Genomic DNA, 23,976 nt, shown 5'->3' on the forward strand with positions numbered 1-23,976 from the left:
CCCTTAAATCCCGAAGGAACGAACCCCTCAGCCCACAGAACCACCCAGGCAAGCAACCCCATCCGGGCCGCCCGACGGTCTCCCAGCGACGGTGCAGACCAGAGGCGACGCCGAGGAAAGGAAGCAGCTGCAGAAGCCCCCCGCACGTCTCCACAGGCGACACGAAGGCCCACACGGGGGACCCGCAGCCGTGCGCTGGCTGGGGACGGTCATGGCTCCGTGCGCGCTGACACCCTCGCCCCCAGCATCTCAGAAAGGAACCGCCTTCGGAGACAGGGTCTTCCAAGAAATGGTCGTCAGGGTGGGCCGTAACCCACGTGACTGTGTCCTTAGAGGACGACAGGACACGGAAAGCTGCGGAGGGATGACCAAGGGAGGCACAGGCGAAGGCAGGGACCGCACGTCGGGAGACAGACCTCGGGGGTACAGACCCGCAGACACCCGCTTCCCGCCTGTGGGCCGTGAGGAAAGGCTCTACCCTCGCTCCAGCGCCCAGCCCAGGGCTTCGTACGCGGGGACACGGGCCCGCGAGCAGCTGGTGAGGCCCCCAGGGTGAGCGGAGGGTCCCTGACACGAGACCCGGCAGCGACTACGGTGGGTGACAAGGGGACGCGGAGGGCTTCGGAGGAGAGACGGAAGCGTGGTTCCCCGGCGCGGGGGGAGGGCGCGCAGCCACCCACCTCTCGTCCCTCACGCTGTGCGTGCGCATGTCGCACTCGCTTCCACGTGGGCCACGCACGGTGTCCAGTGGGGAGCGGGAGCCGCCCCTGCCAACTGCGTCCTCCGAGATGACAGCCCGAGCACACAAGTCACCGTCACTTGCACCCAAGGAACAGAGTAAGAAATCCAGTCCCAGCTCATACCAACAGCCACACGGGGCTGGTGGTGCCGATGGGGACACCGCAGATGGGGAACACTCCATCCCAGCGGAAAATCCCTACTGGACGGTGCCGCTCCCATGACGTCATGGAGGCCCCAGGACGGCACCCAAGGACCAGCGCTCTCTCCACAGATGGGAAACCTCCACCTCTGCTCTGTGCTCGGGCAGCCGCAGGCCCCAGCACGCGGTGGCCTCGCCACTGGAAACGCTGCACGTGGGGCCCCCTTTCCAGAGGGTCCATCACGGCAGCGGAGAGCCTCTCCAAGGGGACCGCCCCCGTCCCCCGTCCCAGCGGCTTCCAGCAGGAGCTCCAGGGGGACCAAAGTCTCGGGGGCGGGGGCTTCACACCTGCTGGGTCTTGCCGCGGCACATGCATGTCCTGAGAAGCACATGTTGTGGTCACTGCCAAAGCCGCAAAGGGAACGCCAGTGAGGGAACACGCTCACTGCCCTGCCTATTGGCGAGAACCACCAGCCACCCAGGGATCTCCAGGAGGAAGCCCAGGCTCTCGACCACTACCCTTCCTTCCTGCTTCCCCGCAACCTCTGTCCGGCTGTCAGTCTGTCTGCTCCATCGCAGGCCGTGACACACGCAACAATCGGGGCACGTGGCGCTGGCCTCGTGGGCTCAAGCAGCTCTGTACACGGGAGCCCCCAGGACACGGCCACCCTGTCCCGTGATCGTGGCCTAGCATCCGGGCGACAGAGGCCGAGCTGACCTCCAGAGAGCTTTCCCTAGTCCTCGCTTACCCGTGACTGTTTTCTCTGCCGGCAGGCCTTCGACCTCGGAGCCGCGGTCTGCGTGCGGGCCTCCAGTCGTCGGTGCTGGTGCTGGAGGCCCGCCTGGGCGACCGGGGCGTCTGATCCCACGGCGTCTGACACTCTCCTGCCTCTCCGGGGTGTGGCTTGAACGGGCCGGAGCAACCCTCAGGCCGCCAAGTGCGTCCCACGCTCCCCCCACTGAACACGCTTCCATGTCCAGTTTGACAAAGCCTCTGGGTCTTTTTTTCCCCTTAATGAATGTCAGGATGTAGCCAGCAGGGGCCTAAACATGTCCTGAATCAAGTCCAAGCAGCTTCTGGACCAAGGTTTTTAAACCATATTTTCTAAATTAAATCACCGGTTTCCTGCGCTGAGACGGTGATTACCCGGCGGGGGAGCCTAGGGAGGGAACATTTTACTGCCTAACGCAGCGTTTTCTGTTCCCAGGCAAAGCTCACTGAGCCATCTGTCTCCCTACAACGCTAAGGCGCCACCGAGCTCAGGGGCCGCGGACCAGGCAGCCCCAGCGCCCAGGTCAGAAAGCCAGCGCCGCCCGCTCTCCGCACCCCCACCTCCCCCACGCGCGCGCGCGGGACGTTGGGAGGCTCTGGACCCCGTCTCTGCCCCCCCAGCGCACCAGGCCCAGGGGACAGCGGCGGCGTGGCTCCCGAGGGCATGTGGCCCACAGCTGGGCCGAAAACAAATGCAGGGGGACAGGGCAAGGGCAGCAGGAAAGTTAAAAAGAACAAAACGGCTTTGCTGATGGAGGTGAAGGGGGTGGGGGTGGGGGAGCCTCTGGGGCCTCCGGGGCCTCCACGGGGACAAGCCACACTCCAAGAAGGGTGCTCTCCTGGAGCCAGACCCCCAGCGTGGGGCCCCTGAGGCAGCTGCCTGACTTCCCGCCCTCCGGGTTCCTTCCCCTTCCGGGATGGGGGAGGGGCGGCGGGGGGAGGGGCGGCGGGGGCCAGAACCAGATGTGGGGGGAGCACCGCCTGCGCGCAGCACCCGGACGAGTTTGCTCGCGGGTCATTAATGGACCACGAGCCTGGGACACGGAAGGATCTGGAACTCAGGGCCTGGAATCCCGCAGGAGACCCACCCGAGCCCCTCCCCGGGGGCGGTTTTCTTCAGGCCGGGACTGAGGACATTTACCCTAACTTCACGTGTCTTGAGCCCATCAGCCAGCGGCGGTGTCCAGCCTTGTGTCCATCTGGCTGCACAGTTAAAAGTAAAATATCAGTAAAATGTGGACACTGGCATTTTATATTATGAACGTACTGTTCCCTGTTTGGGGTGTCATGAGGGCCGTGAGGCTCCTCTGTAAAGGAGCCCTTATCTTTTAGCGACACGGAACAGTGTTTCACAAACGCAGCGATGAGTCTGGGGCTGGAGGGAGGGGCCCATCCCCACCGGAGCCAGCGGGGCCACGGGGTTCAAGCCCCTCTCGCTTCCCGTTCAAGCCCCTTCTCGCACAACCTGGGCTGGCCTGGCCCAGGCCAGCCCCACAACATCCATCCCTAGGGGCTCTGTGGACCCTGTAGCCTGTCTACACCGCGGAATCTGGGCCCCGAGGGAGCAGCTGCCTTCTGGCTCTGAGACAGAGGCCTTCCTCCTCCGGCTCCTCCTCCTCCTCCAGGGCAGGATCCCACTCCCGGGGCAGTCCTGGAACGGGAGGAGGGACCCCAGGTCACCCCATGCTTCTCTGGAAACACAGAGTTCCGTTCCCCGGATGAGGTTTCTTTGCTTTTCCCCTCAAGAAAATCAGGTTTTCCAGCTTGGGGTGGGGAGGCTGTAATTGCAGCGTTCTGGCAGCAGCAGACCCAGGGCTCCGGGGGGTCTGGCCCGCAGCAGGGTGATTAGCAGATGAAAGACAAAGGTAGTATTACCTGCTGGGGGTCACCTTTCTTCTCACCGAGGGTCAGGAAGCCCCGCAGGAGAGGATCCCATGAATGTACAAATCCAGACCCAGGAGGGGCTCCCTTGACAGATGGGGCGGACGCCTGCCTTTCTTTTTATCCAGAACCGCAGGGAAATTCAACCTCTTCATGCAAGAATCCACAGCCAGACAACTTCTAGCGTCTCTGGCTCCCAGGCAGACCCCACGGAGGCAAGGCTGGATGGACCGGGTTTGGCTCCAGGAGACCAGCTCTCACCCCGGGCCCTCGACAATGAGGTGGAAGAGTAAAGTCTTCTAGTTCCATTTCTAACATCCAGTTATTCCAAGGTTTCAGGGTCCATCTGCTTTTCAGGTTCGAAACCATTTGGTGTGACACATTTCAAATGTGCTCCCCCGGAGTAGTGACTGACACTAGAGCCACATCAAAGCCCTATTACCCCTTTCCCAGTCCCCCTCCAAAGCTCCCCCTCGACTCTGGCCATATATTAATTTAGGATGCCCATACACAGCTTCACGTTTCCCCGTAGGCCTCCATCCCAAAGCAACACGCAGACGAGGCCTTGGCAGACATGGAACCTTCCCATAAGCAGGACGGGGCCATCCGGATGCTGTCGCCCCAGCGGTGGTGCCGGCCAGTGGTCCTCGGAGTCAGGCACACCCGGCTCTCCTGCCCCGAGCTGCCCATCGGCACGGCCTCTGTCCCCCTCGTCTCCCTGTAGTCTGTTTCCGTGCACCCCTGCAGCTGTCAGACTTCCAGACTGCTGTGAGCCTGGTGGGGCCAAGCTGGGCCTCCTTGGGGCGGGAACTTGCGGGTCCCAGGTGAGAGGCCCGTGACCCCAAGTTCCACTGATCTAGAGGAGAGCAATGCGGGTGCTCACACGGCTGCAAAGGCACAACGCGGGGACCAGAAAGCGCGCAGACTGTGGGAGAAGCAGGACCACGTCCGGGGAGCCACAGGCAGGAAAAGCCCCGGCGGGAACCAGCGTCTCCTTCTCCCCGCGCTGACACCCCCGTGCCGGTCCGCTTGTTCGCACTCGCTCCCCAGCTAATGGCGGCCGCGCTAAGGGCCCCCTTGGCTCACGCACCCCGTGCACGCACGCACGAGTGTGGCAGGATTGCACGCGGTGAAACCGAAGAGAACGCCTCTCCCCGCCGGGCCCAGGCGTCCCCGACCACTCCGTGCTCAGAGACAGACCACGGCCGAGGCCGCCTTCAGGACGGACAGGATGAAGCGTGTGTATGCGCTCGGAGCCGGAGACGGGGATACCTGGACTCGGTTAATACAGAGAAACCGGCGGCCTCGGTCCAGCGGCTGCACCAGGCACGTGGGGAGCGGGAGCCACCAAGCCTCCTCTGCCCCAGGGCACTCCCCCGCAGGCTGCGCCCCAAGGGGCCTCGTGGGCTTCTCTTCCCACTCCCAAACGTTTACAGTTGCCCATTTTTCTCCGCTTTCTAACTGGGTCTGGACAACTCCTCATAAAAGCAAATGATCACAGAACAAGCCTGTTTGAAAGAGAAGCCACGTAATAAACCAGAGATTGGGGGCTCGGATCCCCCAGCCACAGCCAACACAGTCCTGAGCCGTGACTCCTCTCCAGTGTCACTCGGGGTGACCCGCGGGTCCCGGAACCGACGGAGCGTGCCAGCCCAGGGTGCCGAGTAAGCAACCCCCGCCTGTACAGCTGGGGCTGCCAAGTGCGCAGCTTAGGACCCCCGACGCACGAGGGCTGGGCCGCGTCCACCAGGCCCAGAGGTGGACACGGCAAAGGTCCAGCATCAGACCCCATCACGAAAGTCACCCACAGGAAACAGTGAACATGTGGACATGTAGCCAAGGGCTCGGGGTCCCCAGGTCAGGAGTCTTGGGCCTGCACCTGCTGTCCCTCCATTTGAGGATCCGGCGCCCAGCTCTCGCCTCCCCCCCTCCACGCTGACCAGCGCAAGTGGACCAGAAGGCATCCGCTGTCTCTTCCCTGAAGGCAATCGCTCATGGACGTTCTCAACATGACACAACGACCCCCTAAAACTGAGCACAGAGAGAAGCAGCTGCAGAAACGCCGACTTGGAAATTCCTTGAGCTCTAAAACTTTAGGATCTGCCTGTGTGCACCTCGGCCCTCCAAGGCGCCTGCAGAGTGAGCGAGGCGTGCTCTGTGGCCAGTTCCCCCAGGAAATTCCCTCCCGGCAGACAGAGCAGTTCTGGCGTGAGCCCCTGAGCGCGGGATGTGAGCTGGGCCTGGGCGGTCACCGTCCCTAAGGCCAAGGCTCCAGTCCAGCCACCTTGGCAAAGCAGGCCAGAGAGGCTCGCAGCTCTGTGGCCTACGCGCGGCAGGTCCCCGCGACTGCAGCCCAGTGGGGGCCAGAAGTGTTCTCCTTCCGGACTGTTCTTTACTTAAAAATGCAAACAACCTCCTGTCCTCAGTTTCCTGGAAGAAAAGGCTGAAGGAAGCATCAGAGGCTGGAGAGCAGTTCAAAGGCCGCCTCTGGGGACACGGACAGCCGGACAGGGACCCCCCCTGGGAGCAGTGACTTGCTCTCTGGGAAGCCGTGCTCAGCTTCCAGCAGGGAGATGTGAACCCCAGCTTCTGGAAACCTCTGGGGGACCCGGGCACCCTGTCCTGCGGGACGATGGTGTTTCCTCTCCTCCGGCAGCGTGCGTGCACAGCCTTCCAGACCTCCCGCCCTCACCGGCGTCCCAGGCCCCCACACGGATGCCCCCGAGGTCTGCAGTCCGCGAGGGCCCCTGTGAGTGCACGCGGAGACCGTGACCCCTCCCAATGCCAGATCTCTGGGACAGGCCTCAGAAGTACAACTCGCAGAACACAGCTGGGCAGCAGAGGGCTGAGAAGATGTTTAAAGATCGAGGTTCACGCACTCCAAGTCCTCCAGAACGCGATGCCCGCTCGTCCCGCAGCAAGACCCCCTCCATCCACAGAGTCGTCTCCTTGCACGTTTTGGGGTCACAGGTCGATTCCGTGCCCGAGAGTCGGGGTTTAAGATGAGGCTTTGCAAGGCAGCGCGGACACTGGCTGCCCCGGGACAGAGCAGGGTCGGGCCCGGATTTCAGTGGTTCCCCAACAAAGCCCCGCACCCCTCCTGTCTGCGCTGGGGTCCCTCCTGTCCCCTCTGCGCCCGGCCTCCCTCCTCCAGGACAAGAAAACCCTGAGTCGGGTATCAGAGGGGAAGACTTCTCGGGGAAATGAGGAGAAAGGCCCTTCCGGAGGGCGTCACGGAGCAGCAACGCTTCCAAGGCCAGCATCCGCACCCACGAAGATTTTTTCCTTGCGTTCACTAAGAAATCTTCCCAGACTTCGATTATCAACGTGACCTCGTAAGTGCACTTTTCAAGCTTTAGCTCAAAGGGCGCCTGGTGGCTCGGTCCGGGGAGCGTCCGACTCTTGCTTTCAGCTCTGGTCATGATCTCGGGTCGGGGGATCGAGCCCCACGGTGGGCTCCGTGTTCGGGGGAATCTGCTTGGGATTCTCTCTCTCTCTCTCCGCCTGCTCATGCTCGCTCTCCCTCTAAATACAGAAATAAATATTTTTTGAAAAGTAAACTTTAGCTCAAAATCCCATCTGGAATTCCTTTTGTAAACGGCGAAGGGAGAGCCTCCTTTACCCCAGTGGAACACGCGACAGCCCCGGCACCTTCGCCGCAGGAAGTGTCGGCGCCGGCGTGAGCTCGGGCTCTCCCGCGCGGCCGGCGCTGCCTGTGCTCGGCGGCTCCCACGGCGAAGCACACGGCCCGGCGGCGGTGGGCAGGGAGCGTCGCTCCTCCGGGTCCTGCAGGCGGGACGCCCCCGATCAAGGTGTGAGCAGGGCTGCTCTCCTGAGCGAGCGCACGGCTGGCCTTCCCCTCGCCGTGGCCTCACCTGGGCGTCCCCCGTGGAGGTGTGTGTCCTGACGCCCTCGCAGCCGCCCGGCCTCACTGGATGAGGACCCACCGTCAGGGCCCACGTCAACTTCCCTCTTGGAAGCCCCTGTCTCCCCACGCGGTCCCACCCCGAGGACTGGGGGCCGGGACGCTAACCCGCGCGTCCGGGGGGCAGCTGTCTGTTCCCACGGCAGCACGGCACCATCTCAACCAGTGGAGCCGGGATGACACTGGACTCCCTCGGAAGATCACCTCCCCACTTTGCTCAAGTTCAAAGTGGCCCGGTCGCGCTGAGGCCGTGCACGCCCACATGAATTTTAGGGTCACTCGCTGAGTTTGATGAAGAAGCCGTTGGGGACTTTTCCAAGGGATTCGGTGAATTTACAGACTAGTTGTCGGGTGCTCACAGGCCCTGGTTTTGTTCCAACAGGGTCACCCCCGACGCAGCCGGAAACTGGGGGGCTTGCTGTGTCAACTCCAAACCGTCACTTTGCCAAACACTCTCATTTTAACACTTGTCAGGTGATGCTCTTCAATTTTCCTGGTTAACGTTTCTATCGCCCACAGATAAGGACGGAATTCGCTCACACTTACTCGCTGACCGCTGGCTGGGCCTTCCACGACGGCGCCCACAGCCACGGCGATGGACAGCAGACCTCCCTCCATGGCCACTGCCTTCCCGTGTTTGGCCTGAACTGTAATGGTCCCTGCAGGTTTCCAGAAGATTCTTTTCATTGACATAGCCAAGCCTATTTTGCTAAATTTTTCACCAGGCAAGAACTCTGAAACAGCACAAGCACACAGTGTCCGCCGAGATTTTTCCCACTAACCTGTTGGTGTGTGTTTTCAGGCGGAATCGTGCTAGAACTTCCCGGGTGAACCTTCTTACTACTCTTCTACCACGCCGCCCGGCGTCCCTGTCTGAGCCACACGGGAACTCTGCGTCCATGTTTTCGAGGGCTCAGTCGACTTCCACGGCCGCACAGTCCCCTCCATCTTCAACATGGACAACATACATCGAATCCTTCTCACGGTTCAACGCCCGGCGTCCTTCTCGGACCTCCAGACCCAGGCGCGGGCCAGGAGACAGAGCCAGGAGGGCTGCATAACCTCCCTCTCCTGACACAACCCGATGAGGAGTGGAGGCCCACCCTAATCGCAGGCGAACTCCGCTCGCCACCTCCGGGAGGCAGACCTGTAGCCTGCCAGCTCCGTCTTCAGCCGCTCCTGGCTCTGCTCTTGGGCAGCGAGCTTTTTTATTTCTTTTTTTTTAAGATTTTATTTCTTTGCAGGCAGAGATCACAAGCAGGCAGAGAGGCAGGCAGAGAGAGAGGAGGAAGCAGGATCCCCGCTGAGCAGAGAGCCCGATGTGGGGCTCGATCCCAGGACCCTGAGATCATGACCTGAGCCAAAGGCAGAGGCTCAACCCACTGAGTCACCCAGGCGCCCGGGGCAGCATGCTTTTCTAACGTAAAACCAGATCACAACATTCTTCTGCTCAGAGCTTTCCAGAAGCTTCCCAGTGCACGCAGAATACAAGTCTACACCCCTCCTGGGGCCTGCCAGGCGCACAGTCCCGGGGCTGTTCCAGGAGCACTCTACCCTTGTTTCGGCCTCGGACTTCAGCACTGGCCCGTCTGCCTACAGGGGAAGCTCTTCCTGCAGCTTCTGTGTTTCTGCCCCGCATCTCCCCCCTGCATTTCTTCGACACGCTTCAGGCTCCCCTGGTCCCCACTGACATCATAGTGCAGGACCCCCGCTCCCCGAAAGCAGAGTGCCCCCATGGAAGCTCTCATAAGCCAAAGCGACACAAAGCAAAGAAGGAATTACTATCCATTCCAATGGGCGATTTTTTGAGTGTTCTCAGACGCAAAAAACCACTTGACCTAAGGTCTCTGAAGAGCTTATCTTGCTAATGGATGCACAAAATAAATTGAGATAAAGCACAGATGCTCCAAGACACAGTTCAAAGCCCTGGCAGTGGGATGCGGAGATGTTCTGAGTGTCGTTCCCAGGGAGGAGCTGGGTAGCGCCACTCGCTGCCCGGGTGTGGCCTCTCCCAGGGCTTCCTCCAAAACCAACCCTAAACGTGCTTCACACTTCTCGCCTTTGTTCGTAAAAGTGAGAATCCGCATCGGATTTCTTCTGACTAGTGAAAACAGGTACTACTCTGGGTCCTGCATAAAAACAAAGCGGTGTAAGGCCAAGCTGTAAGAGCAGGGGACCCCGGTGTGCGCTTGCTAACAGAGCAGCCCCCATCTCAGGTTAGAGTCCACTTGAGAGACACAAACACGAAAGTTCTCAGAACGCGCAGGTGCCCCCGAAGATGCCCAGGACCCTCCCTGGAAACCATGACTGCCCCTTGGCATTTCCCATCCTGTCTGGTCGCCTTGAGGATGCTCAATTATTCCTTCCTGAAAACCCTCCTCTCCAGAACACGGACAACATCAAATGCTGGCAGGGACCCGGAGCATCTGGAGCTCTCCTTTATTGCTGGTGGGAATCAACACTGGGGTGGCCATACTGGAAAACAACTGGCAGGTTCTCGAGAAACTAAACGTGCTCTTACCACTCAATCCCGCAAGCTCTCCTCGGCATCTGACCGGAGCAAGTGAAAATCTCTGTTCACGCAAAACCTTGCACATGGATGTTTACAGAAGCTTTATTCATAATTACCAAAATTTGAAAGCAACCAGAATGTCCTCCAGGGGGTGGGTGGGTGAACAGACCGTCGGACAACCACACAATGGAGTATTTCTCAGCGCTAAAACGGAATGAGCTAGGAGACCCTGAGAAGACACGGAAGAAACCTAAGTGCATGATACTAAGTTTAAAAAAAAGAAAAAGAAAAAAGCCAATCTGAAAAGGCTAATTCTGTAGGATTCTGACTCTATGACACTTGGGAAAAGGCAAAACTATGGAGACAATAAAGAGACCAGTGGCAGGAGTTTGGGGCAGGGGTAAGCAGGCAGAGAAAGGGGATTTTTAGGCACCAAAACTACTCTGATATTCTAAGGGTGGACACGTGTCATTGTACGTTGATCCCAAACTATGGAATATACAACCATGTATTTTATGTTGACAACATAAAAGACAGACTTTGTGTCAGCGTGGATTCATGATCGTAACTCTAGAGAGGAGTGTTGATAATGGGGGAGGCTGTGCATATGCAGGGGCAGGAAGCATACGGGGATTCTCTGTACCTTCTGCTCAGTTTTGCTGTGAACTTAAAAGTACTCTAAAAAATAGTCAGTTAAAAAACAAAGACCTTGTCCTTCATTTGATGATTCAAGCATCAGGTGATGGAGGGAAGCCAGGGGCTCCCACAGAAACCCTGAGGCCGCCAGACCACTGGTACGACATGAACCCACGTCAAACCCCTAAGAGATTCAAGGTTTCCACAAATGCTAGAAGGTTAGTGCTGTAAGCAGTAATAGCGTCCAGAGAGTCCAACAGAAACCAGGACCCGTGACTGGAAAAGTTTCCCCCAGATCTGTCTACCTTCTTCCAAACGGGAAATTCAAGAGTCTGCACCTGCAGTCTATGAGAAAAAGCAGCAGCAGCTGCCCCATCAGGCTGGGTCCCGCCAGTGCTGCTCCAATGGGCATATTCATAGCCTCAGACTTTGTCTCCAACCGAATCTTCTAGATGCGGCCTTAGACCCCTGCTTCCCCACAATTCTGTCGTTGTTAAGTGTATTTTCAGATACACTACAGACACACCTCAGAGATGTTGCAGGTTTGGTTCCAGACCCTGCGATAAAGCACGTAATACCTCACTCAAGTAAGTCAGATGAAGCTTTCGGTTTTCCGGTGCACAGAGAAGTTATGGGTACACTATGCCGTAGTAACACCGTGAACTAAAAAAAAGTACGCACCGCAATTTATTACTTTATTACTTTAAAATGGTAACCATCATCTGAGCTTTTGGTGGGTTGAAAGCACGGACCACACAGGTCACCATCACGAATGCAATAACGAAAAAGCTTGCAATGCTGCAAGAATCACAAACCGGGACACAGGGCACGACGTGAACAAACGCTGCTGGAAAAACAGCGAGGTCAGACTTGTGCAAGCAGGACTGCTGCAAACCTTGAGACGGTAAAAACAGCAACAACAACGAAGCCCTGTATCGACAGGGCGCAAGGAAGCAGAGAGCGGTAAGAGGAGCGACGCTTTAAATCCGGGAGAATTGGTTCTCCCTCAGACCCTCAGCTCTCCTAACTAGGAGATCCAGCCCAGGCTTCTCTCCTGGGCTACTGGAAAGGTCGGGCCCCATCGGATCTTGTGCGGCCCCCAGAACCGTGAGTCACCAGGTGACATTTCCTGCCCACGCGTCCATCTCGCACTCACCTCTGCCTCTGGCCTCATTACAGAAACGGCCTCGTCCAGGTGAGCCGTGAGCCCAGAACCAGGGACAGAGACCTGACCCGCCCCTTTCCCCGAAAGCTTAAACCCGGAAAGTAGATGGAAAAATATTCACGCGTATGTCGTAATCCCTTCTAAAAGGACTTCTAAGGGTCCTTCTTTTTTCCTTTTGAACTCAGAACTGATCAAACAACACAATGTTCTGTCCAAACCTGCGTTTTTCTTATTACTTCCTAATCATTTTACCACCGACATAAAGGCCTGTTCTTTTCCAACACTGGGCTCTTTAATCATTCCTGACAGGCCTGCTTTCCGCTTGGCCAGGCCCCAGCAAACACCGCTGGGCTGCGCCGCCCTCCGAGGCTCTCCTCAGACCCTGTCCTGGGGGTAACGGCTCACTTGGAGCGAGTGGGGAGGCCGGCAGCGAGAGAAGGCCGCTTCTGCCCCGGAAAGCTCCTCTTCCTTGTCTGTTAAAGTCAGTCCCACGAGCCGGGCACACTCTGGATGGGGCTGGAGGGACACCCCACCGAGCCCCGAGAGGGGCTGGGATCAGAATCGATGCCCCCGAATTAAGTGGGAGACAGGGAGTCTGCAAGTCCCATTAAACTTGAGAATCAAGCCAATTATTAACGTTAGCAATTAAAACGATACTACTTAGTTTTCAAAGTGCATCCAAATACGGTCTCCCATGTGAGGTCATAATAATTGCATAAACTCACGGCAGGTGTTCCCACCCATCGGCACCAGCTCTCTGGGTACACCCTCTCCTTCAAGGGGCCGCCAGATGTCAGGGGCTGAAAGTGGCACAAAAACCCCGTGTGCTACTGAAGAGGAGCACAGATTTGCATCCCCTCAGGGCCCTTTCATCGGATAAAAGCACGCGAGCACGGCAAGTGGTGCTCAGAGCAGGGAGCAGGGCTCTGAAGGCAGAACGAGGCGGGCAATCTAGTGGGGGGGAGTGGCCGGCCCAGGTGTCCGGGCTAGGATGTGGGGTGAGGCTGAGGAGCCCGCAGTGTAGACAACAGTCTTCCCGGAGGTGGGCGTACGGCTGAGTAGTCGTTGGGGTCCCCAAGGAGGGGCCTGGGGCCTGGGGGAAGCTCCCTCTGAACCCTGAAGCTTCTTCGACGTGAGAGCCCTTGAGGCCTGGTGACATCCACTCCAAAGCTCCGCCAGGCTGGTGTCCCCAGGGTGGACCCGGGCCAGGACACCCAGTCCTTTCCTGGGGATGGTCCTCCCCAGAGCGTCCTGAGCTCCATCACCAAGTGCATGCTCGTGTTCATGGTCACACACGGAGCGTCCCTCAGGCCTGGGAGCCACCGGGGGCCACAGTGGAGGTGCCCGAGGATGGAGGGAGTGAGAGAGACGGGCCGCATGGACACGCCACAGGTTCAGAGCAGAGCTCACCACAGCTGGGCCCCCAGACTCCCGGGACGGCTCCGTGACGGTCACCACCGGCGTTAAGGGAGTCCCGGAAGGCTACACCATAGTAAGTGAGGCCTCCCGTGTCCAGCTGCATCTCTGCAAAACGGCCACTAGAACCTCCCTCGGAGGAGAAGTGACCTGTGGCCTACGTGAAGACGTAGGGCAAGCCGCACGCTGCTGGTGCGTGGCAAGGACGTGTTCTCTTTTGCAGACCCGTGACGTTAAGTGACTGGCCCAAAACAGGCAGGACGAGGGAGGAAGAGAACCCCGAGATCATACGTGAGTTCACGCCAGCTGTCACACGACGACAACTTGTGCCTGTTGTCAGGGGTGACAGACGCACTAGCCCGCGCAGCCGGCACCACACAGAGCCCCCGCTAGGGGATCCGCTCCAGGTCCCTAGGCACACAGGGGACCCCAACCCAGGTGCCCTTAACTCATGGATTCTTGCAGCAATGCCCAAGGCCCGTCCTGTTTACAAGCGGAATCCGTCCCCCATCTCGGGGAGAGGCTTCGTTCTCCGCACCCTGCTCCCACAGAGCCCCAGCCAAGGCCTAGTGCAGAGGAGAGACCCTCGAGCCCGTGAGGACCCCTGCCCACCACCTCCACACGCTCTCCCAGCCCGAGCTCCTGAGGAGGCTGCCGGGGGCCACGGACCCCGCACGCCGAGTGACCCAAGGTCCCTCCCACTGGCCTTGTCCCGGGTCACCCTGTTCTGCTCCAGAAGCAACGGAAGAGGCAGCTCTCCCGACCAGGGGCGCGGCTGAGAGCGACCGCTGAGTCACAGTCCCCATGCCTCCAGGACGCACGCCACCAGGAGCCACCTGAGCTGCCCCGAGAGGCCTTGTCTTCTTCCATTCACCGGTGGAGCCATGGCCGAGTCCGAGAACCCAGATGACGAAGGCCCCAGGACGTCGTGGCGGAGCAGGTGACGGTAGGAAGGAGGGCGGCTTGGGGACTCCCTGCGGACTCCGGAGGCAGAGAAGCCTCCACAAGGGGACGACACGAAGACAGCAGGGAAGTGGGGATGGGGGCAGGAGGGTCTGGGGGGCTGGAGCAGAAGAACAGGCCCTGGGACAAGGCGGGCCCTGGCCCTCACTGCACGGACGACTCCAGGCAGAGCCTCTCTGCCTCTCGACACGCAGGGAGCGAACGCCCTCCCGGCCCCATGGTCCGGTGCAGGCGTGGACGGGGTGACTTACACCTGGACCGAAGGTGTGCTTAGGAGCAGAGAAGCCCGGAGAGCCAGGACAGGCATCTACCTGAGAACAGGCCCCCACAGTGTCCCCCGAACTCCAGCCGCATCCCGACCTCGACCCCAGCACATTCACAGACCAGGAAATACGCACGAAACACACCACGCGGATACACCCAAGCCACACGCGTGTGCCACACACACAGACATACTGGGAACCTACACACAGGCACGTAAACACACGGGGAAGAACGGGAAACCACACATAGAAACGTGTGTGCACACACGACACACACGCAGTGCACACTCACACGCAGGCACAGGAAACCAGGGAGAAGGGCAGTAAGAGGAGACGGTCTGCATGGCCCTGCCTGCAGCCCGGCCTGCAAAGCCAAACATTCATCTGCACGTGCCTGGCGCCCACGGCATCCCAGCCTCGAGCCCAGAGCCCCGCTCCGGGTGGAGATCAGCGTCTCCTGTAACGTGTGGCTGCTGGGCCATGGGCAGTCCGGGGGTGGGACTGGCCCCAGCACACACCATGGGCCTGGGCCTCAGGGCAGGGACAGAGGACACCCAGAGCTTGCAGCGGGCAGAGAGGGCACTGGGGCCCCACCCTGCACAGTGCGCAGCTGGGACCCGGCGCCTGGAGCCCTGGCATTGCACAGGTGTGACAAAGACACGAAACCGAGTGGACTCGGGCAGGTCTCCCAGGAACAACAGTGGCCCCTAGAAGACGGTAAGCTGGGGGGCTGGTCGCAGAGCCCACAGGTTTCCAGCAATGCAGCTGGGAGACGACACCCTGCACCCACGCCCCAGGGGTCTCCCCACTCAGGGCAGGTGGGGGCGGCCCCGGCAGGGAAGGCTCTGCAGGCCCCAGAGTCTGCAATCCCGGGCCCGTTTTGCCCTGAGGCTGAGGTGGGGGGGGCCTAGGGGTGTATCCTCAGTGGAGGGTGGTGGAGGTCGGGGTACAGGGAGTGGAGAGGGGGCAGGGATGCCAACACCCTTATCCGGGGGCGCGGACAGGGCCTGAGGAGGAGGCAGAACGTGCAAGAGCCCTGTAGGAGAGCTGGCAGGGGGCACTTCACAAGGCCTCGGCCCCGGGCGGAGAAGCAGTGAGAAGTTTCCACGGCCTCACAGGCTGGCTTGCTAGAGAAAACCTTTCAAAAGCAGCCACGGGGGGTTGAGGAAGGCCGACAGGAGAGGGACGGGGGCGTCCCAGGGTCCCGCTGGGCCGTCCCGGGCAGTGGGTAGGACGGCACAGGGGATGGTCCCTCATCTACGTCCTGAGACTTCAGCCTCAAACGTCCCCAAATTGTCTCTCCAACTCCACCACTTTGCTTCTCGATGCCACAAGACGGAGGAACAAAAGCTGGAAGTCAAGAACACCCACCTGCTTCTCAGAAGGAAATCCTAACCGAGAAGCCGAACTCCTGGGATTAAGCATTAGCACCATGTAATCAGGTACCAGACTGTTAAATCCCTTTCCCGGGGAGATTCTTTGAAACAGAAGGCCGGAGGGTCTTCGTGAGAAGGTCAGGAAGCTGCCCAGCAAGGGCCCGGGTCGGCCAAGGACGGTGCGCGCTCCACGGCCACCCGACATCTCCCCGCTCCGTCTCCGTCATGTCAGAATGTCCGGCCCAGCGGCTGAGTCCACCCTCGCTGCCCTACAGGAGCGCACGCGGCACTAAGAATAGGGATCTGTGAGCTCCAGCGCTGGAACACATGGAGTCCGGGTAAACACACAATGAGTTACACTGTATCCAGCTCCGCAGCAAATACAAAATTGCTAAGAGCTCCAGACGCCTGCGGGAAGTCATTAAACCCGTTGCAGCCAGAAGACAGAAAGTTTACAACTTGCCTCCGAGGTAACCAAGTCAACAATGTCACCAGTTTATCTACTTATCTACGCCCACCCATATAAAAATAAGCTCTAAGATTCCCCCACAGGACAGAAAGCTCTGGGTAACTGCACATGCCGGCTTAGAGACCCTTACTCGTCGGCCTGGGGCGAGAAAGAGAAGCACTCGGACATTTCTCAACCTGAGACACAGGAGGACCTTCATTTCTTCGTCACAGCTGCTGCGCACATGAGACCATCGGGACCTGAGTCAGGTGCTGGCCAGCGTCTGGGACCAGAGCTCCGGGCCAAGAGTGCCAAGGGACCTTGAAGGAGGTTCTCCAAGAAGCTTTCCCTCAACTGGGGTTGTCCCTCCCATTTCGCAGATGGAGAAACAGAGGCTCATGGAGACGAAATGGCCCATAAGGGCTCCGGCCGGCTCAAGGTCCCAGCTCTGGGACGTGCTGGAGCTTTCTCCCCCGTGGTCTGAACAGGCCGGGGTCTCCCCTCCAGAAACATGAGCCTCCTGGGCCACATCTCAAAGTGGCTGACTGGTGTTTCACGAGCTCTGCAAAGAACTAAGAGGTTGGGGCTCCTACAAAAACACAGAGGAAGGGGCGAGAAGCAGCCATTTTCAAAGTTTTCCTCATGTTTTCTTTATCGGAGTCTTTCTTCCATGAGAGAAAGCTCTCATTTCTAAGGCAAAGCAGAAGGCTCCACCTTCTACCCTTACTCACCACAAAATGGAGCAAACCTGCCCCTCCCTCTCAGGCCCTTCCGTCTGACCCCCGGCATCGGTGGTCCTGGCCGCTTCCTCACCACTTCCCCAACCTCAGCCCCGTGGGCCTGCGGCTGCTCCTACGGAAACCAGATCCCCCCACCAGCAAGTCCCTGATGGGGGGCTGAGGCCGACATTCACGCACCGGGGCCTCCAAGCTGCTGGATGTCCGGGGCACCCCCCGGCAGCTCCAGACCCACGGCGGGGCCGGCCCTGGCAGACACACCAGCCCTCGGGCCCCACAAACACCGCTGGCCTCTGTTCACGTGAACACGGTTCACCAGCCTGGAGTCAACTTAGGAACACCTCGTCCGCACCAACTGGACCACGGACCGTGTGAAAACCAGGTAATCGAGCAAGAAAGCTTGTCACATGGTACAGCCTGGTGGAACCTTGAAGAGGCGACACCAAGTGAACTAGACCAGGCCGACGTTCCACTCACAGGAGGAGCCCAGAGTCACCAAATCCAGAGACCAAAAGTAGGGGGTGTTTGCCTGGGGCTGGGGAGGGGAGGAGGGGGCTCCCCTGTGACGCGGCCAGGGCTAAATGGTTAACATGGTCACTTTATGTGTATCTATTTTACCAAAAGAAAAAAAAAAAGAAAGAAAAAAAAACCCCGCCCATTTAAAAATAACAAAATATGAAAAATAAAAATTCTCCCCTCAAGTGTGAGTTCAAGGAAAGGCAAAGCAGCCAACCCAAAGATGGTGACGGGGCTTTTCTGTGCCCCGTTCCGGAAGGGCAGCGGACAGGCCTGACTCCAGCCCGCTGGACGGAGCTGCGTGGACCCTGCTGGGTTCGGGGGGAGGTCTCGGGCGCTCGCCCGCACACTTGCTGTGGAAGCCCAGGGAAGCCCGGGAGCTGGGCTCCCTCCCCAGAAATGGGTTCCCTCCCACACCCCATATTCTCCATGTTCCAGAAAGAAGGCAGCACCCTGCCCAAACCCCTCAGGCGGCCCGGTCACCCAGAGCACGGCGAGAACGCTGGCGGTTCTGCAGACAAAGGAGCTCACAGCATACCCCGGCGGTTTCGGCAGCAGGCTCACTAGGCGCTCATAAAACCCTTGAGTCTTAGGTCTGCTAAAAAGTAGACGGCAGTAAAATGCCCAAGATCGTTTTATGTGTACGAAAGCACACTGCGGCAGTCTCAAAACAAAACCCATTTGATTTCCACAAACACAATCTGTTGAGGGCTGAGATCCTCGTGAAGGAGAGTATCTGAGTATCTGAGTGTTACAGACTCCGAGGAGCAGAATCAAGGGGGACCATGGTCAGGCCGGGCACCGCTGCCCCCCGGGTCAGAGTGGGAGGTTCGTGCAAACTCGGGTCCGAGGGAGCCCCAGGCTAACAGCTGCGTATCCGAACCTGAGAACCTCCCCCAGCTGCGTCCCGTGGGCCCAGGTCCGCCCAGGAGGAGCCGGGGACCAGGAATCCTCCTTCAGGTGGCCTCAGCTAGCGGGGAGGGGAGGGCACTGTCTTCCTCCAGGCCGCCCTGCAGGAGTGGGTGGCGGGCCCTGGGCCAAAGCCGGACATGCCCTCACCCTGGAGAAAAATCTCGGCCCTTCTGCCTCCCAGTGGGTGGACTAGGCAGGGGCTGCAGGAGTCCAGACACGGCGCCAGCCCCCTGGGGCTACTCCTAAGACAGCGGGTGGGGCCTCCTCCTGTGCTCTCGGGGAGCCACCAGCCCTGCAGAAAGGCACGGGGGTGGACAATGACCAGAGCCACTCGAGTGCCCTTCCAGGCCCGCGCTCTCCAGTCTCCAAAATCAGACCCTCGGGCCCATCACCGTCCCCAGGGGTCCCGCACCACGGTCGTCTCTAATGCCTCCGATGGCTCCAGGGCCCCGTGGGTCTTGCAGAGGAAAAATCAAACTGCACGTTACGGACACCCGCTGCCTGGTCTGCACCTAGCCCGTGGCCACACAACGTGCAGACGTGTATGTGAGGGCACACGCACACTTGAGTGCACGTGTGCAAATCCCACGTCACACTGTGCGCACACACGTACACATGCGTACACGCACGCACACGAAACAGAAGGGGAGCCCACCAGCATGTGGGTTTGGGTTTGCCTCTTCTGTATTTTGTTGCACTGAGAGTGGAGCCTTTCCTGGAAAATTCCAGATCCCAGCACAAGATGGTATATTAAAGAAAATGCAGAAAATTATAGACTACGTTTATAGGCTACTCCGAATTGCTGGTTTTCAAAGAAACAATTATTAATGAAAAGGGAAAAACGCTGCTCATTTGAAGAGAATGCCCGAAAAAAAACCCAAAAAACCCAGCAATAACTGCTGAGCCGGGGTAATAAAAGAAAACTCAGGCGGAGGCTTTTTAAACCAAACCCGGAGGCGCGGCCTTGGTCACTGTCCCAGCAGTGACCTCAGCTCTGGCCGCAGGAGGTGCTGGCAGACTGGAGAGCAGCCTCCCCCGGGGAGCCCTCCAGTGTGGCCTGTGGGGCTGGGGCCAGCGGGGCCTGTGCTCTCCAGGCCGTAGGCGGAGCTCCCCAGGGAGGCCAGACTGACTTTCCAGGAGCTCATCCCAGTGCCGGCCTGGATGTCGACACGACAAGCTCCCCGGTTAGAAGCAGGTTCCTCCCTGACCCACAGGACCAGACCTGCGCCCAGCACGCTCCGAGGAGAAGTCCGCACGTCTGGGGAAGAGAAGCGCGGAAGACGGCCCGCAGTCTGCCCGGCTCCCCAACCCTGACCGACCACGGGGCGTGGGGCCACGAAAATCACCCCACTGGACCCCTCCCAGCCAGCCCCTCCAACACGCCACTAAGTGAAAATCCCTTCGGCTTTGTGGATTTTATTGGGCTTTAGCGTTGAATCCTGGTCACCTGGTCTCCGCGTTAGTAAACGGACTCTGTCCACTAGACCCTGTTGTACTGGGTCACAGCAGAGGCAGAGCGTCAGACCGGCTGCCGGCGCGCACGCGTCACCCGCGCTTGCTGGATTCCGACGCGGCCGCTTCTCGGGCTGCCCATCCCTGGGACTTGCTGATGTCCTACCTGTCCGCCTGCACTTTGCGACCCCTTGCCCAGCCCCCGTGCTCCCCCCGGCGACCCCCGGTCGGCTCTCTGCATTTGAGTCTGTTTCTGTTATGTTCTCGGGATCCCACATGAAGTGAAAGCACACGGTCTTTGTCTTTCTCTGGTCACTTCCCTCACATGGTCCCGTCTAGGGCTCCCCGTGTCGTCACGAACGGCGGGTCCCAACCTTGTGAGACGTGTGGTGCTGCCTGTGCACACGCCACGTCGCTCCCCATTCATCTACGACACCTTTCACCGGGACTCAGAGAAGCCCTTGTGTGCGGTGACTCGTCCTTTCCCTGACAGTCTGGGAGCACACAGCGCCGCTGAGGAAACATCCAGGCTCCAGGACGGCAGCTCAGTCGGGGAAGCGTCTGCTTGGCTCGGGTCATGACCCCAGGGTCCTGGGATCGGGTCCCGCCTCCGGCTCCCTGCTCAGTGGGGAGCCTGCTTCTCCCTCTGGCTGCTGCACAGCTCTCTCTCTCACAAATAAATAAATAAAATCTTAAAAAAAAAAAAAAAAACCACAAAAAACATCCAGGCCCCAGAATTACTAAGTCTCGACCCAGCCCCACATCTCCGGTTCTCTGGGCTTTTTTAACTGTGGAGACGCGTCCAGCAAAATGGGCCTTCTTCAGTCCTGCCGGGGCACCGCCGGGTGGGACGCGGTCCATGCCCGCGGCCGTGCGGCCGGCCCCACGCGGCCCCACACGGCCCTCTTCATCGTGTGAAACGGGCACCGTGACGCTCGTCACCTTTCAGGTGGAGGGGACGGAGCGGCAGGGGCCGACTCACCACAGCCAGTGCGACCCCCGTCCGCGCGGAACCTGCTGGACCACCGTCAGACCCTCCCCAGGAAGCGACGGGGGACAAGTGCCCCACACTGTCAGGGGCCAGCACGCCTTCCTCCCGGCCGGGCGGGAACGAGGTGAAATCCGGCAGAATGGAAATCCAAAATGGCTGGGGCCGGGAACGGCCACGGAAGGGATCAGAACTGAGCGAATCCAGCCACTTTCCAAGGAGAGCACCCTCGGAGCGGCTCTCCCGGGGCCTGCACTCACCTCCGTGTCTGAAGGGCGCCAGCCTTGCCCCAGCTCCACCGGAGCACCCTCTCGGCACCTGTCCCGGGAGCTCTTCTCTTGCACACGCACCCACAAACGGAGGGGAATGAGAGCAGAGCCTCCCGGGACACCGAGGTGCACCACAGGCTCGGCGTGCCCCGCAGCCCCGCACTCGGGGATGCTCGGGACCCCCACCCGGAAGAGGGGTCTGGTCCTCGGAAGCAGGTGGGAGTGGGTGATCGAACGAACATGTACGGGAGAGTCACCTGGAGAAAGCACATACCATCATGCAAAATCTCCACGAGGAAAAATTAGAAACAGGAAGGCCCCGCGACGTGATGTTCCGCTTGGGGATCTGCGCCACCCACGCTCACAGCAGACTGATGGCCACGGACAGAAGGGGGCGGCGACCCTGGTGTACGTGGGTAGAGGAAGGAGTGAACAAAGTGTGCACTACACACGCGGAGCACCGTCAGTCTCAAGAAGGAAGGACATGCCGGACCTGCTCCAGCGCCGGGGGCTCTGAGGACGCTGTGCCGAGAGCAGTACGCACGGCCCGAAGGGCAAAGCCTGGCTGGACGGGCACGTCCACAGAGACACCACGTGGCACAGGCTGCCGAGGACCGGGGACGGGGAGGGAAGTCAGCGTCCAACGGCTCCCCGGGGAAGACGGAAGAGCTCCGTGGACGGAGGGCACAACCACACGAGTGGATCCAATACCCGCGACCGTTTACCTCCCCTGCCGAGCGGCTGGAAGCGGATGGTTTAAAGGATGGATTTTCTGTCGTGTATCATCTGCCACGATTAAAAAACTTTCAAGTTTGTTTTGTTTCATTTTTAAACCAGGACAAGTTACGAAGGGTCTTCTGTGTGCCCAGGCATGTGGGATCCAACGGGGAACGGAGTACGAGGTTCTAGAAACAGGGGGCTTGCACCCCCTTCCGGGTTCCTGGACCAGGAACAGAGCAGGTTCATGAGCAGAGACGTGCGCCGAGTTACGGACCTAAGACCATGGAGCCTTGATTTGCAGAGATGCTTCCAGATGGCATCAGTCGTAAGCTTTGTCTTTTTGTCCGAACTTGGCCTCTTGTGAGGAAGGGCAATCTCGGGCCTCCATCAACACATGAACAGAGGAGACTGAGGGCCGCCGGGATGAGGAGGAGGGTCCCCAGGCTGCAGGAAGCAGACGCGAGCTCAGACGAGTGTCCATCCCGAACCGAAGCCAGCCACCCTCCTAAAAGCACCAGTGCACTGAGCTTAGTTTGGGGTGTCCCGCGGGGAGCCATTCGAGGTCGACTCCCAGAACCGCCTGGGAGAGAAGGTGCTGGTCCAAGAGGCGGCCACTCTCGGGCCTGAGGATGCTTCTAGAAGCCACTTCTGAGTTCCTGCAGCAGCCTGGGTGCCACTTCCAGGCCCTCGTGAAAGGCACCCCCCAAAGTGCCAGTGGAAGAGCGGCCTCGTCCACGTCGGCACAGCCGGGTGAGGCAGGGGACAGGTTCGGGAAGAGGGACAAGATAGCCGCGAGTCTAAAATTAGCCTGGGGCTGAAGCAGACAGCCCCTGTTATCAGCTGTGGGGCTGGGGGGTGAGGCGGGCGGGCGGTCCGGAGCAGTCCCTGGCTTTTGTCCTGGTCACCCGAGGAGTGGAGGGGACCCTCGCTGTGCCTTGAAGGACAGGCTGGAGACAAGCCTTTCAGAGATGCAGCCCAGGAGGCCGAGGTCTGACGCAGCACTGCGCTCCCGGAAACTTCTACCAAAACAGCTCCCGCCCGTGGAAGCACGGAGCGTTTTATAAATAGAATATTTAGTTAGGGAAAATTCAAGTTTTTAATTTTTAATTTGAGTGACTTTTTCACAAGGAGCACCGACACGCTTTATAGAAGTTATTTCAGCAAACACCAATCTAGTCCTTTTTGCAAACCAAGCGCAGCCCTAAGGGCTTTGTGACTATTAACCCCTTCACCCCCAAGTCGAGCAGCCCGTGAGGTCTGCAGGTGCCGGGAAAGGCTGTTTACCTGGGAGCCCAGAGCACACGGCTACCATGGGAGAAACAACCACAGCCGCCCCAGAGTGCAAGCTTCAAAGACACCGGCACCTCTGCTCCTGGTGCCTTCGGAACTGATTGTTAATTCACAGGCACGACAAACAAAGTTAATCTCGTGTTTAAAACGTTATCCAAAATGAGTTCCACTGAGATTTTTAAAGCACTCAATGGAGCCAAAAGAAACAGCTCTAAGATTTCAAGTGGAAGGTGCCAATTAAGAAAGTGACTCAAATCCTTGGAAACGCAAACCCTTATAATTTCATTATGAGATCCTATAAAGCTGACACCTTGGACAGTTGGACTCTGCTAACCAGGAGGGAAAGTTTCCCTTCCGCCAGCCCGGAGTAGCAAATCACGGTGGACGGGGCTGCCGCGGGCCTCCAGCCAACACGAGGAATTTAAGAAGAAACCACAATGCTCCCCAAACCTCTTTAATTTACAGAGCACAGGGGTCCACGGGGCCTAACGCAACACGCCGCTCTGCCAAAAACAACCTATAGAATTTCTTTCGGATGAGAAAACGAAAATGCCTTCTAATTGCTTTTCCTCTCCAGGCGACCTGTCTCGGAACCGGAGGGCCTGGGTACACTTCTCCCACCGCGGCGGGACGAGGAATCCAGCAGCACTTCCCTGACCTGTTTGGTTATTTTTGTTTTTGTTTTTTTGTTGGTTTTTTTAAGTGTTATGATTCTCGTGATTTCTGACCCATCGATTCAGCAGAAACGGAAACGAAGCAGTGGCGCCCGGGGCTGGAGCCGGAGACGCCGCGGACGGGAGGGCGGCGGGCTCTGTCTAACCACCAGCCCGTCCCGTGCACGTTACTACGACGGCC

The 23,976-nt window shown here is 59.2% G+C and overlaps 1 protein-coding gene across 1 annotated transcript in view; it reads right to left on the reverse strand.

The window, feature by feature from the left end:
• ROR2 (receptor tyrosine kinase like orphan receptor 2) overlaps positions 1-23,976 on the reverse strand; it is a 138,888-nt gene that overhangs the window by 95,883 nt on the left and 19,029 nt on the right. The window lies entirely within an intron of this gene.

Source organism: Mustela nigripes, chromosome 9 (genome assembly GCF_022355385.1).
Source record: "Mustela nigripes isolate SB6536 chromosome 9, MUSNIG.SB6536, whole genome shotgun sequence".
NCBI lineage: Eukaryota > Metazoa > Chordata > Mammalia > Carnivora > Mustelidae > Mustela > Mustela nigripes.